Source organism: Nicotiana sylvestris, chromosome 10, assembly GCF_000393655.2.
Source record: "Nicotiana sylvestris chromosome 10, ASM39365v2, whole genome shotgun sequence".
Classification (NCBI taxonomy): domain Eukaryota; kingdom Viridiplantae; phylum Streptophyta; class Magnoliopsida; order Solanales; family Solanaceae; genus Nicotiana; species Nicotiana sylvestris.
The window spans coordinates 13,886,912-13,902,819 of record NC_091066.1 but is presented as its reverse complement, the minus strand read 5'-3'; the positions used below and the strand labels follow the sequence as shown (position 1 = coordinate 13,902,819).

Sequence of the window (15,908 nt, the reverse complement as noted above, 5' to 3'; positions counted from 1 at the left end):
TCACACTTGTTTTTTCTTGCCAAAGTACTCTAAAAACATTCCATGCCTCCCTTGGGCGAGTTCTGTTGTTTAATATAGGGTTTTGGGCTAAAAATCCCGTATTTTGCACTTCAGTCCCTCAATTTTCCGCTTCATATCGCGGTCCTACCGCGGTTACGCCAGGACCGCGGCCAACTAGCCTTTCAAAATCCACAACAGCCTTTTGCCGTGGTCCGACCACGGTTACGCCGGTACCGCGACAGTCCATCTCCAGTTTTGATTTTGCTGCCTTCGTGTGGTGCACTTAGCGGATATTGTAAGATTGCCTCTTTTTCTCCGTAATTGATCCCAAAAGTACTCCATAGACTTCTTTGATTGTATATAGCTTGCAAAGCATGAAAAACACTAATCAGAGCATTTTGTTATCACTTTTTACCATAAAAACTATACAAGAAGGTGGTTCTTGAGGGCCTAATTATAGTCCAATTCACCTATTATCAACACCCCACACTTAAATCTTTGCTCGTCCTCGAGCAAGTTGAACCACACTTCTAGGCCTAATCGTTCGATGCATTACCCAGTTTATGTCACACCCACCATTATGAAAGAACAATCTAAGCAGTGCAACAGCCACACCTCAGATGAAGACTCTAATGCCATGCCACACTCGTGCTTACTCTAGTTACTCTAAACAGAGGTGAAAACTTGCTTTTTCTTACTGAGTCACATGCCCTCACATCACATTTCTGAGAGAAGTTCCACACACATAAAATCAAGCAACAAGGAACTATAGATAGAACGAATCCACTCACTCTCAGCAAAGAACATTCACATGCCACATAGATACACCATAAGCTTGCCCTTAGTGTAATACTCTACTAATCGAGTTGTTCAGTCCAAGATCAAGAGGTCTTTATTTGGTTATAATGTAGGCTAAGGGACGTGTAGGATATATTTGGATATAGTGACTAACCTCCCTAAACACTTTTAATACAATTGTTCCCTTTATTCTAATTTCCATGTTCAACCCAATCATTCTTCCACACTTGTTTCATAGGCTACCCCCACTTTTTTTTAGCCGATTGGCAGTACATAAACTAATATACAAGATTATAGAATTACCAGTACAAAAGAAAAGCAGAAGAAAGACTACAGCACAATGAAAATAACTTTAAATGACAGGCATAATTAACTGCTTCCTTATTTCTCTGATATTTTTCCTTCTTTAATCATTCTGTTCCTCTGCTTCAAACGGTCAACATTAGCTTGTTTCTTCTCTTTGCCCCTCTTCATAGCATCTAGTAGCTTCCTCTTTTTACGAGGCATGAGAACATCGAACATGTTGTCTGCGTCCTTGGAAATTTGTCTTATATCTGGAATAGAATCTCCTCCAGTATCAATGTCCTCAGAAATACTATCCTTGTTCCCATCTGAAGCAGTAGAAATTTGGGTACTTCCAAGTTCTTTTTTTAGTTCATCATGATACTGCTTCTGAAGAATTGACATCTTGCATTTTTTCTTGGCAGCTTCAATAGCTTCAGCACGGTCAATGACGCCTTCCACAAGTAAATTTTGAGGGTCGTCCAAATACTCTTTTCCCACCCCTGGCATTGGAAGCACTTCTTATCTTGCAGCTGCCTGTAGACGCTTGATGGTCTCTGCATATTCAGGAACATATCCTTCGGCCTAATTATCAACAAAAGGTGACAAGTGTGGTGGAGGAATCCTTCCCACAACATATTCATCAACTGGTAAAAGGATACGTGCATTAATACAATCATAAATCCACTGTGGCTGGACATATTCTCGGGAAAGGAATTTATGGCCCTGAGTGGGACGGTCAACAATCTGATAAGTAATACTCTGGTCAGTCTCTTTAAATGGTGCCCCTTCTCTATCCCAAGAAACTATACCACCAAAAGCAGGGATAACAAACAATAGTGACTCTCTCGGAACCTCACAACTCAAGAAGAACTTGACATCCTTGAAAAATGCTTTGCATTTTCTTGTTTCGGAATCATCTTCATCACTTTCTGCAGCATTTTGAACAAGGTGCATTAAGGCACCTGGTTCATTGGAAGGGAGCTATTATTGAAGTTGAGCCAGTCTAAGTTCAGATTCATCATAGTTTGTCCCCTCTCCCAGGTCCTTACTCACATCAGAGTCAAAGATACTAGCAGTTTTTGTCTCTGTCGTAGAGGCTCTACTATCGAAGAACCTAGATAATGCATAAAGATCAGCAGCTAAAGCTTCAAGCCGAGAATCAAGAATGGGAGGATATTTCACATTTATTGAATGGTAAAGCTTGAAATTAACAAAAGCTAGGAGTGTCTCGTAAAATTCCAAGAAAGTCAGCATAATGCTGTAGTCAACGTCAGCAGGAAGTACTTGTTGCAATGCATGTGGAGTTAACCAAGTGATTTTTTGCCTATCTATTTCTGCCTGGTAATATATTCCTTTCACTGATATAAATGTTTTCTATAGTTTGTGGGTGCGCGAAATGTAGTCTTGCCATTCATGGCTCAAACTTCGACAGTTATGGACACGGTTTACCGATATCTTCTCTCTTTCTACAGCAGGCAATGCAGCAAACAAGTGCACCATACTAAGGCAGTCATCCAAATCTCTAAGTGCATCAATGAATTTAGGGTACCTCTCTCGAATAAGCATGTCAAGGGTATAAGTGGGTTTTCGAGTTAACAGGCGTTCAGCAAGATCCCGGTTTTTCTTTGAGACTACTTTTTTAATCTTTTTCTCGTATGCTCGCATTTCTTTGAACTTCTCGAGTAAGGGCTCATGTTTAAGGAACAAAATATCTTTCGTGTGATAGTAGGTATGGTGGTTTCCCTTAACCTTCTTCTTTGGTTCACGGGGGAAAATACCTTTCAAGATGCATAGCTTCCTGAACAGTGATAAACTGACTTGAAGGTATTTCACAGCTTGTGATTTTGTAATATATCTTGCTGCATTTCCTTCCTTTTTCTTTCCAGTAGGCCTGTAATGCTTCAGCATAGATGCAGAATACGTTAGAGGCGGTCGATGGCGGCTTTAGGGTAAAGCCCCCCCCCCCCACTTTTCTTTAGGTGCAACTGACCTCTTTTTTTTTCTCTTTTTATTTTTTTTATTTTTAACAGCCATTGCACCATTCAAGTATTTTCCTGATTTTCCTTTTCCCACTCCATTACCACCCCACACTTTGACTTTTATATGCTCTTTAACGATTCAAGTGATTCTAGGAGGTACAGGTTCAAACAGTCAAACTATTCAAACACAGGATGTAGGTTATTGTAAGGTTATCAAAGAACAGGCTTCAGGCTCTAAGGGGTTAACTATGGCAATATGTACAGGTGGATTCATAATTATACAGGCTACACAAAGAACTACCTCAATCATCTCTAAGGCCAAACAACTTCTATTTCGCTTTGCAAACACACAGAGCAAGTTCTAGGTATCGCATGCAAGCACAGAATACAAGTATTATCTCACACACACTTGTCATGTAACTCATTCCGAATTAGTTTGTCAACACACTCACGTGAGCGTTCAAGAAAGACAAGGTGTGCAGAATTAAGGTATAAAATTACGAGTCTACAAACGAGCCTAGACGTCGCACCCTCAAGTTCGTTTTAGTTATTTGCAGGTGTGTACATTACGGGTTGCATTCTTGTCTTCACCCATCTTGGTCCAATAGAGTCCTAAGGGTCCTAAAAATATTAAAGAAAAATTTACCTAACCCGGTTCATGAAAAGCCCTTGGAAAAGAACCGTGGTCAAAAGAAAAACCAAGGAGGAATTACTACACTACCTAAAAAGAAAAATAAAATAAAAAAAATCTAAATGGACTACTTCCCTCAAGAGTACTTTCCAAGTGGTCCGTCCTCGGGAAGAGTCTCCTACATTTATTTATTTTACAATCAATGTATATGTACACTAAGAATACACCACTAAAGCAAGTCTCCCACCCCACATAAAAAGAATATGGCATGTCCCCATGTCATAACACAAATAAAGTGCAGAAGGGTAAGAAGACTTCCCTGAGCATCACTCAGAGTCGGAGACGGTGCTGGGATCCACATGACAAGCCCTCCCCAAAGCATGGAACCAAGCTATCATCCGGATCTCAGACCTGGCCTGCCACTGAGACATGGCATCCATACACACATGCATGCCATCCATCGAGGAGCGAAGATCTGCCACCTCTTCCTCCAAAGAATGCAACATGGGTTGGCTGGACTGTGATCTAGAGAACCCTGCCCCAGTATGGGGTCACCGAGAGGATCCAGCTCCATCATAGGATCTCCTGGATGGTGCCATGGGTGCTGGGGCGTCATCCTCATCATCAAGCTCAATGGTTGTGGGTGCATTTCTGCCCACTATGATCTTTGAAGCTCTGAATGCCGCTTTTGCAGGCAAAGATCCATCTGTAGGATTGGTGGGGACACCATCCAGCAGACACAACCTTGTCACAAGTGAGGGGAAGTAAAACCCCCTAGATAGTAGAGGTGACCGAAGGATCATTTCATCTCCAATAATTCTCGCCACATCAAAGTCTTTCTTGGTGACGAAGCACCACACCAATAGAGCCCGTAGGTGGTTCACATCTGTCGTATTTCCCGTGGGCAATAACCGGCTGCAAATAATGGTGAACCAGCACTTAGCCTCATGTGTGAACGACTTGGAGTGAAGGGTAATGTTTTCTTGTAGCCAGATTGGTCGACCCCCTGCGCAGATTGTCTCAATCATAGTGTCCCAAGTGACCCCTTGGGTGTCGTGGTAATGATCAATGTCACCAGTGAACTGGGGCAGCTGCAAGACCTGGCGAATCTTCAGAATTGAGGCATCTACCACCCTGCCCCGCACAATCGCAGACCGGCACAAATGTTCCGGGCAGTTCGCGTAGAACTCCCGGACCATTATTGGGTTTGCCGTCTCAGGTTCATCAAACAAGAACTCCATCTCCCTCCGTCTGATTTCCTCATACATGTATGCTTTTTCCATACGGAGGGCATCCCTATCAACAGGAATCTCAGGGACAAAGCTTTTGGTGGCCTTAGCATGAAACGCGTCCTCTGCCTCCTGTGACTGGAACCTGGTGGCATCATATATTGGCATTTGGGAAGTACTTGCCGAGCTCTTTCGCCTTTTGCGAGCCATATTACCTGCAGACAATTCAGGGTAACAATCTTATGCATCCTAACATGTGCCAATCGGATGGGTACTCAGACTTCGCCACCTGATGGCACCAAACAGTTTCCTTTTGTCTATCAATACCAGTATGCCCAATTAGTAAGGTGCCCAGAGTTGACAACCTCCACTATTGCCCTCACACCACTATTAATTCTACAATTTCACCATATAATACCCCACACAATCTCCCACAAGGGAATCATGTCAAATGCTACCACCACCACAAACTAAGAAGGGCACAAAGTGCTCCAAAATTTTACAACACACCCCAATTTTCGGCCATTTAGGCCCCTCCACCAAGCTTCACCCTAAAAAATTTGTTTAGGCCTCCAAACATTCTAAAAATCGCCCCCAAGTTAAGCACAATAAAAACCCAATCATTTAAGCATCAATCATGTCCAAAAGAAACAAATAATGGAGAAAAGGAAAGAAAAGAAAGAAAAAAAATTAAAAAAATTTACACTAAAACACTACCTAGGGTTTAATTGAAACTAATTTAGACTACTCATTATACTAAGTTATGGAAAAGAAAGAGAAAAGAATAGAGAAGCTTACCTTGAGGATGAATGGAAGGGATAGGTTGAAGAGAGAGAGAGATGGAGAAGAAAGGAGGGGCAACAATGGAGGTTTGAGGGATAGGAGATGGTGTGAAAGAGAGAAGAGAAGAGAGAAGGGGATGGGGGTTGCGGGTGGTTTGAAGAAAAGAAGGGTTTGGGGGAATAGTGGGGGGTTAGGTTTATTAAAAGGGGGGGGGGAAACAAAATATGCACTTATCTGGCCCGCGCTGGTCTGCCGCGGTTACGCTGGGACCGCGGTAGACCTCTTTCAGAGGGGGTATTTGACCGCGGTCCTACCGCGGTTACGCGGGGACCGCGGTAGACTTCTTTCAGAAGAGGTCCTTGACCGCGATCCAACTGCGGTTACGCTGGGACCGCGGTCTGGGCATGTTCTTGTTACTTTTTTTTATGCATTACACTTACAACACATTCGTGGATTGCCTCCCATGAAGCGCCTGATTTAACGTCGCGGCACGATGCAGATGAGCGCATTTAAGGCTCGCTCGACCTCTGTGGTTCAGTCAGGTGTAGCTCAGACACTTCCTTTGGTTCGCACATGCCCACATATAGTTTCAATCTCTGCCCATTGACTCTAAATGTACGAGATTCTTTCTTTGTGGCAATCTCGACAACACATGAAGGGAAAACTTCAACCACTCTAAATGGTCCAGACCATCGTGACCTGAGTTTACCCGGAAATAGCCTTAATCGTGAGTTATAAAGCAACACCATATCTCCAGGATTGAAATTTCGCTCCACAATGTTCTTGTCGTGCAACCTCTTCATTCTTTCCTTGTACAAGCTTGTGCTCTCAAAAGCAATATGTCTGAACTCGTCGAGTGCATGCAATTCTATGATTCTCGTTGTGCCCGCAGCCTCGATGTCTAGATTTAGCTGTTTCAGTGCCCACCACGCTCTATGTTCAAGTTCCACTGGCAAATGGTAGGCCTTCCCGAACACCAACTTATATGGTGACATACCAATCGGTGTTTTAAAAGCAGTTCTATAGGCCCAGAGTGCATCATCTAACTTTTTCGCCCAATCAGTTCTTGTGGCGTTCACAGTCTTGGTTAGCACACTCTTTATCTCTCTGTTGGACACTTCAACCTGCCCACTAGTTTGCGGGTGATAAGGGGTAGCCACCTTATGGCGTACATCATACTTTGCAAGCAACTTCTTGAAAGCTCTATTACAGAAGTGAGTGCCTCCGTCACTGATAATCGCTCTTGGTGTCCCAAATCTGGTGAATATGTTCTTCTTCAAAAACCCCACCACCACTCTTGCATCATTAGTGGGCAATGTTCTAGCTTCTACCCATTTGGACACGTAATTCACAGCAACAAGTATGTACTTATTGCCATAGGAGCTGACGAAGGAACCCATGAAGTCAATCCCCCAGACATCAAACACTTCCACCTCTTGAGTTGGGTTCATGGGCATCTCATGGCGACGGAAAATGTTCCCGGTCCGCTGACATTCATTGCAGCCCTTCACCCATTGGTGAGCATCTTTAAACACTGTTGGCCAAAAGAATCCGGCCTCAAGCACTTTTGCAGCTGTCCTGACCCCTCCAAAATGTCCTACATAAGCCGATGCATGACAAGCCTGCAAAACAGAAGATTGTTTTATCTCGGGGACACACCTCCGGATCATATTGTTAACACAAATTCTAAACAGGTAAGGCTCATCCCAATAATACATGTGGCAGTCATGATAAAATTTTTTCTTTTGTACAGATGAAAGGTCATAGGGAACTATACCGCAGGCCAGGTAATTTGCAAAGTCTGCATACCATGGCGCTTCCTCAAGATTAGTAGCGAGCAGCTGCTCGTCTGGAAAGGTTTCCAGAATATCTTCAACCTCAACTGCACTTTCAGCTCCCTCAAGTCGTGATAGATGATCAGCGACTTGGTTCTTTGTGCCATTACGGTCACGAATTTCAAGGTCGAATTCTTGCAGCAGCAACACCCAACAAATCAGGCGCGGCTTAGACTCCTTATTCTCAATCAAGTACCTGAGAGTTGCATGATCAGTGTATACAATTACTTTAGAACCAATCAGATATGATCTGAACTTGTCGAAAGCAAACACCACAGCCAACATCTCCTTCTCAGTCACAGTATAGTTCAGCTGGGCTCCACTCAGCGTTCTACTAGCATAGTAGATTGGATGCATCAACTTGTCCTTCCGCTGTCCCAGCACTGCCCCCACTGCGTAGTCACTGGCATCACACATAAGTTCGAATGGTTGCTCCTAGTTGGGGGCAACAATGATATGTGTTGTGACCAGTCTCTTTTTCAGCTCCTCGAATGCTACCCTGCAATCATCAGAAAACAAGAAACGGTGATCTCTTTCTAACAACTTACAGAGAGGGTTGGTAATTTTTGAGAAGTCTTTTATGAATCTCCGGTAGAAACCGGCATGCCCAAGGAAGCTTCTGATTGCTTTTACTGAAGTTGGAGGAGGTAGCTTTGCTATTACATCCACTTTAGCACGATCCACCTCAATTCCTTTGCTTGACACCCGGTGCCCCAAGACTATGCCTTCTTGTACCATGAAGTGGCACTTCTCCCAGTTCAGAACCAAGTTAGTCTTGATACACCATTTCAGCACACGCGTCAGATTTATCAGGCACTCATCAAATGAATTCCCCACCACTGAGAAGTCATCCATGAACACCTCCATTATGTCCTCTACCATGTAGTGAATATGGCCATCATGCACCATTGAAATGTGGCAGGTGCGTTGCATAGGCCAAAGGGCATCCTCCGAAAGGCATAAATGCCATAAGGGCAAGTGAAAGAGGTCTTCTCTCTGTCCTCCGGTGCAATGGAGATCTGGTTGTATCTTGAGTACCCGTCCAAAATATAGAAGTGTGACCTCCCTGCCAGTCTGTCTAACATCTGATCAATGAAGGGAAGTGGGAAGTGGTCTTTCCGAATGGCTAGATTTAGCTTTCTATAATCCATGCAAATTTTCCAGCTCGTGACTGTTCTTGTAGAGATCAATTCATTGTTTTCATTCTTAACTTCCGTCATGCCACCCTTTTTAGGTACACATTGAACTGGGCTAACCCAACTGCTGTCAGAGATTGGGAAGATAATTCCCGCGTCTAACCACTTTATTACTTCCTTCTTCACCACTTCCTTCATGTTAGGGTTCAGCCTTCTTTGGTGTTCCCTGAAATGTTTGTGTCCCTCTTCCAGTAGAATTTTGTGCATACAGTAGGCGGGGCTGATCCCCTTTATGTCTGCCATGGTCCACCCAATGGCGGTCTTGGACTCCTTAAGTTCCTGCAAGAGTTGTTGCGCCTGCACATCTAACAAACTAGATGAGATAATAATAGGTAATGTGGAGTTAGGTCCAAGGAATTCATACCTGAGATGGTTGGCCAATGGATTTAACTCCAACTTTGGTGGTTCTTCGATAGATGGCTTGGCTGGAGGAGTCTCTCGATTTTCCAAGTGCAAGGGCTCAAATTCTAGAGTTCTATCCCAGAACCCTCTACCCTCTAATGCCAACACCCATTCCGCCAGTTCCTTACCATTCACCTCATCCAAATTCATTAAACATGTAGCAAGGGGGTCCTCAATGGTTAGCACCTCATCATCAGTCTCTACGATTACATCCACGACATCAATAAGAGAACAATTGGCGAACTCACTTGGTCGCCTCATAGATTTCTGTACATTGAATGTTATCTCCTCATCGTTCAATCTCATCTTGAGCTCCCCGGTTTCACAATCAATGAGAGCTCTTCCTGTGGACAAGAATGTTGTTCCTAAAATTATGGGAATCTCTTCATCCACTCTGCAGTCTAAGATCACAAAATCTACAGGGAACACAAATTTCCCTACCTGAATTAGCACATCATCCAGTATACCAGAGGGTCGTTTCACTGTCCTGTCAGCCAGCTGCAACAACAACATAGAGGTGGGTCTGGCTCTTCCAATGCCCAGCCTCTTTTAAATCGCCAGGGGCATAAGATTGATGCTGACCCTTAGATCACACAGTGCTTTAGCAAAAGCAAAATTACCAATAGTGCATGGAATTGTAAAGCTCCCTAGGTCAAACAGCTTTTCTGCAATTGGTCTAGTCACCACTGCACTACATGTCTGAGTAAGAGTAACTATGGCCAAGTCTTGGAAATCAAACTTTCGGGACATCAAGTCCTTCATCATTTTCGCATACCCAAGCATCTCCTTCAAAGCTTCAATCAATGGTATGTTTACCTGGATTTGTTTCAGCATTTCGAAGAACTTCTTGTATTGTTCCTCCTTTTGGTACTTAGCCAGCCTCTGAGGGAAAGGTGCAGGAGGTCTCTTCTTCCCAATCAACTGGGATTGATCCTTATCAGCTGCTACATCAACTACTGGTTCCTGGACTATCTCAGCTTTTTTCTCGGTCGCATTCTGAATGCTATTTTCTTCCTGGGCAGGCTGGACTAGAACCTCTGTCAGTTTTGTTGACTCATCCAGCTCAATGGGCACTGGTATAAGTGTCTCAGCTTGTCTAGTTTCTAGAGCCCTCTCTTGCTCTACATCCAGATCTCTTCCATTACGTGGACTTACCGCCATCAGCTACTTTGAGCCTTGATCTTTTGGATTTATCTGGGTGTCTGCAGGTAGTGTCCTATGAGGACGATTGTTCAGAGACATAGAAATTTGGCCCACCTGTACTTCAATATTCTTGATTGCTGCATCATGTGCATCCACTCTCTCATTAATCTTTGCATTAGACCCAATAACCTGCTACATCATTGCCTCAAGTTTAGCAAACCCATCTTCCTGCCTTCCACCATGCTGCTGCCGAGGAGGGTGATACCCCTGCTGCTGATTCTGATTATTATATCCCTATGGCCTTGGGTAAGGTGCCATATTGTTAGGGGGTCTCATACCTCCCATGTTTCTATTGTTGAATTGTGGATGAACTGGCCTGTATTGCGGATTTTGTTGGCCCCAATTCTGACCACCCTGTCTCTGGCCTCCATAATTAGACACATAATTTATGTCTTTAGGGTAGTGGTGATGATCATGTTCTGCATTCCATTGGTTACCGATTGGCTGACTAATGCAAGATGCGCACAAGCCCCCATTGGTAGTATCTACGATGTGTACCTGTTGCTTTTGCCCTGACTCTTCCACCTTTTTGGTGAGTATACTCATCTGTGTCAATAAGGTGGCCATATTTTCAGCCATAGAGTTGGATGGATCTAAGGGCACTGAGTGAACCACTGGAGTGATAGGTGCATTCCTGGTTGTCCATCCTGAATTTTGTGCCATCCTGTCAAGCAGACTCTGGCCTTCTCTCCATGTTTTGCTCAAAAATGCTCCACCAGCTGAAGCATCAACAATATTCTTCACGCTATCTGACAATCCCATGTAAAACCGCTACCCCAACATCAGATCTGGAATACCATGGTGCGGGCATACAACATCCCTTTAAAGCGCTCCCATGTTTCATGCAGTGTCTCCATTGGTCTCTGTTTAAAACTCAAAATTTCATCAATTTGTTAAGCAGTCTTATTGGGTGTGTGGAACTTGTTATAGAATTGCCTGACTAACTCATCCCAAATTGTTATATAATTTATGGGAAGTGAGTTTAGCCAAGTCTGGGCAGCTCCTGTCACTGAGAATGGAAACAATAACAACTTTATTGCTTCAGGAGTTACGTTGGGATGCCTTTGGGTTTTGCAGATAGAGAGGAAGTTCTTTAAGTGCTATTGAGGATCTTCGACTTGCGACCCCGAAAATAGTCCCTTGTTCTGCAACAAGTGCAGCATGTTATTCGTAATTTGGAATGACTCAGCCTGTATCTACGGAACTACAATGGCTGTGGATATATTTTCAGCTGTGGGTTGTGCCCAGTCATAGAGAGCAGCCTCTGGCACTATTGGTACCGCTGGGTTTTCGTCGTGATCCCCCATGACTGTTTCGAATTGTGCAGTTGTTGGTTGTTGTTTGTTTTTTCGATTAGCCCGATTCAAGGCCTTAAAAACTTTCTTGGGATCTGATAATGCTTCAAATACTTCACCAGATCTCGATGAGTTTCTAGGCATGCACCTGTGCAACCAAGTCAACAAACGTTAAAATTTCAATGTAAAAATTGGGTGTAGAGAAAAAATGACTACAATAAGAATTTTTGTACTTCTTTCAATTGTAATTGATAACACTATTAATTCCCCCGCAATGGCTCCAAAATTTGATCACGCCCAACTATGCCTTATAAAAGGACAATGCGGACATTGCAAATATAACCTGAGTATTTATGCCCAGAGTCGAATCCACAGAATTAACCTATCAATTACTTTCGTTGGACTTACTAAATTCTTTAGAATCAGCTTCCCCAAACGTTGTGAATAACAGTTGATAGTATATTTAATAACTAAGATTGAATGTCAATAAACAGTTGTAAACTAAATATGCTTAAGTTGTGAACAATAATGAGAAGGTTTTAAGGTAGTGATTTCCCTTATTGATGGAATCCTTTCATATAGATTTACCAACACATCTCTATCAATCATGAACACTCTTTTTATCGTGAATCTCTCCCGAGTAATCACGATAATTTACTAGACGCACTCTCTCGAGATACGCTAGTTGGCTTTGTTTATTACAATTCACTTTAGATTGCACCCAAGACTTCGTTATCCCTAATCTCACCTTTAAACCCGCAGTTATAGATCTCTCTTATATTTTGGGAGTGGTATTGTTCAACAATCACCTAAACATGCACTCTCTCCCGAGTTATGCACACTAATTAGGCACAGCTAATTGAGGATCCTGTCAATTAACTACAACAAACACGTAGTTGAACAAATAGAGATTAAACTGGCAAACTATATTAACATAATCAAGAAGTTCATCCTTCAATAGGTTCCATCAAAACCCTAGACAAAGGATTTAGCTACTCATGACAATGGGTAAATAAACTATGAAAATATTCATGATCAAAATTGCAAGAAAAATAAAGAGAAGAAGAAAATATGATGTTTTGGGTGATCTCTCACACTTGTTTTTCTTTCCAAAGTACTCTAAAAACATTCCATGCCTCCCTTAGGCGAGTTCTATTGTTTAATATAGGGTTTTGGGCTAAAAATCCCGTGTTTTGCACTTCAGTCCCTCAATTTTCCGTTTCATATCGCGGTCCTACCGCGGTTACGCCAGGACCGCAGCCAACTAGCCTCTTAGAATCCGCAACAGCCTTCTTCCACGGTCCGACCGTGGTTACACCAGGACCGCAACAGTCCATCTCCAGTTCTGGTTTTGCTGCCTTCGCGTGGTGCACTTAGCGTATATTGTAAGATTGGCCTCTTTTTCTCCGTAATTGATCCCAAAAGTACTCCATAGACTTCTTTTATTGTATATAGCCTGCAAAGCATGAAAAGCACTAATCAGAGCATTTTGTTATCACTTTTTACCATAAAAACTATACAAGAAGGTGGTTCTTTAGGGCCTAATTATAGTCCAATTCACCTATTATCAATCTGCAAAATTATTGGGTATGCAAATAAAGTATCGAATTAAAGTTGATTCAAACACAAAATTATATTTTTTTTTGGTTTCCCGCCGGTGCCTGGTACCCGAGTTGGAACCCGACTATATCCGGACACGTGCCGCGTAGGGCCCCATTCGAGGGGAACCGCTTCCTACCAAGATATTTTCCAATACCCACGGCTCGAACTTGAGACTTCTAGTTAAGGAAAGTGTAGTTTCATCCACTGCACCACATCCTTTGGTGGTAAAAATAAAATTACATATAAATTATAAGATGTAGAAATACTTTTTTTTGGTCAATAGGATGATTTTATAGATAATACTAAACTGTTACAGGAGCTCTATTATGAGCCATCATTACAAAGGTAGAAGTACTGGTGGTAGTAGTGTCTCCTATATGAAGTACATTTTGGTTTCCAAGCTTTGCCAAGTTACTACATACAGAAACTGATGCTATTTTTTCTTTAGGTACTGCTTCTTTATCAGCTTGCAGGCTATTGCATATAGTTGTAGGTGGTTGCCAAAATACTAAGAGGTTGTTGCACCTTGCTTCCTTGGATCCTTCCTTGGGCAAAAAGGGATCTACTGAATTTGCCTCGCGAAAGCTATGTCGGACCACTGGATTTCCCAACTTCCTCAATAGGCACCTGCAAGAATCAATTAGTGTTTGATAGATAGGAGTGCAATGTTCTATTAGTTGCAGGACTTCCATTGAGTCGATTTCAATTTCAATTGGACTTAAAGCATGTGATATGGCTAGTTGCAGTCCTTGTTGTAGTGGTAATATTTCCATGTGGGTGTGATTTATAGCATATGAATATTTCCAGTAGCCAATCACCCAGTCTTCATTTGAGTTTCTGATACTCCACCAATTCCACCGCTATTTGTGTTAATGTTGTAGGCCCCATCTGTATTTAGTTTATAAATGCCAGAAATGGGGCGTGTCCATTTTACATGAATATGCCTTGTTTCTCTATTCTTTTCCTTGGGAGCAATTATGTGTATGAATTCTAGAGCCCTCTTAATAGGGGTGCTGATGGGGAGTAGTTGACGCTTGTTTTCAAAGGAATTATGATTTCGATTAACCCAAATATGTCATAGCGCAAATGGTAGAAAGTCAAGTCATTCAAGATGATGAGTGTGGAGCGAGATATTTAAATCTTTTAAGAGTTGAAGCCAGTGGAGATCATGGTATGGTAGTTGTTAAACGTTCAAGCGCATGTCTAACAAAAATTTCATTGCTATCGGGCATTCGAAGAATATATGGTGTTTATTTTCTTGTGTGGTGTTGCAAATGGTGCAAGTAGGTTCTACATTTAGGCCTATGTGGTGAAGGTACATTCTTGTAGGTAACCTATTACGAGAGCATAGCCAAAGGAAAATTTTTATTTTTTCCAACGTGTGTAATGACCATATCCAGTTGAAGTTGTAGTGTATGGGGGGTTTGTGTGAATGAGGGAGTAAATAGATTTGACTGTGAACATGCCATTGGCGTTGAGTGCCCAGTAGGGCGTGTCCTTAACACTGTCAGAGGCCGGGATAGATGTGGCTAAGGCTTTTAGGGTAGTCTCGCAGGGGATTTGGAAAGATAACTTCGCTCAGTCCCACTCATTATCTTTCCATAGGTGAACATGAGTGTCATGCCTTGTTCATTTTGGGTTAGGGGGCCATGAACAATTTCTCTAAGTGGAGGGGATTGGGGGATCCACCTTGAGTTCCATATATCGATTGAGGAATTTGCCCCAGGTGACCAAGCTATACCCTTAATGCAATACGTTCACCCTTTTAGAACATTTGTCCAGATGAAGGAATGAGAGGTAGAGTTTCGTATAGGGGTGTATTTATTAATCAATGTTTGCGCCCAAAGAGATTTAGGGTTCAAAAACAGACGCCACGAGAGACTCGTCAGAAGGGCCATATTTTTGTCATGGGCTTTACGAAGGCCCAGTCCTCCTTGATTTTTTGGGAGCGTTACCACATCCCAGCTAATATAATGAATTCTCTTTTTTTGAGGAAGGGTCCCCCAAATGAAGTCTCGTTGAATTTTATAAATATTGTGACAGATGAATTTTGGAAGGAGGAAATATTGCATGGCATATGCTGGGATTGTATTTAAGGTGGATTTTGCAAGGGTGACTCTTCCTGCTGGTGTTAGGAATTAGTTTGCCAACTATATAACCTATTTTTCATGTTATCAATGATGTATTGGAAATCGGAGGCCTTTAGTTTTGTATTGAGTATGGGGAAGTCCAAGTATTTGCCAAAATTATCAGTAGCTTTGATATTGAGGAGTTGAAAGACAAGTTGTTTAGTCTCCTCATGGCATTGGGGGGAATAGACAGCTTTGGATTTGGTGGGATTGATTTTTTGTCCCGAAAAGTAACAGAAGTATTGTAGGCTATTGTGGATCGAATGTATGACTTATGACTGGCATTGGCCATGAAGGTTAAGTCGTCTGTGTAGAATAAGTGGGATAGTTGAGGTCCTTTATTACTAAGAGTGATAGGGTCCCAGCGTTGAAGGTCTACTTGGTGGTTAATATATGTAGAGAGCAGTTCCATACACATGATAAAAATGTAAGGGGACAAAGAGTCACCTTGCTGGATGCCTCTTGATGGGGAAAAGTAGTTAGTTTTCGTAGCGTTAACTAAAATAGCAATGTTACTGCTAGTAATACAATTCATAATGAG

The 15,908-nt window shown here is 42.5% G+C and overlaps 1 non-coding gene and 1 pseudogene across 1 annotated transcript; one reads left to right on the top strand and one right to left on the bottom strand.

Moving 5' to 3' along the window:
* Window positions 1–1,080: 1,080 nt before the first annotated feature.
* Window positions 1,081–3,026, bottom strand: LOC104242109 (pescadillo homolog; annotated as a pseudogene).
* Window positions 3,027–11,134: 8,108 nt separating this feature from the next.
* LOC138880556 (small nucleolar RNA R71) lies at window positions 11,135–11,237 on the top strand. Its single transcript, XR_011403290.1, has one exon. It is a non-coding gene; the product is annotated as a small nucleolar RNA R71 (small nucleolar RNA).
* The last annotated feature ends 4,671 nt before the right edge of the window (window positions 11,238–15,908 follow it).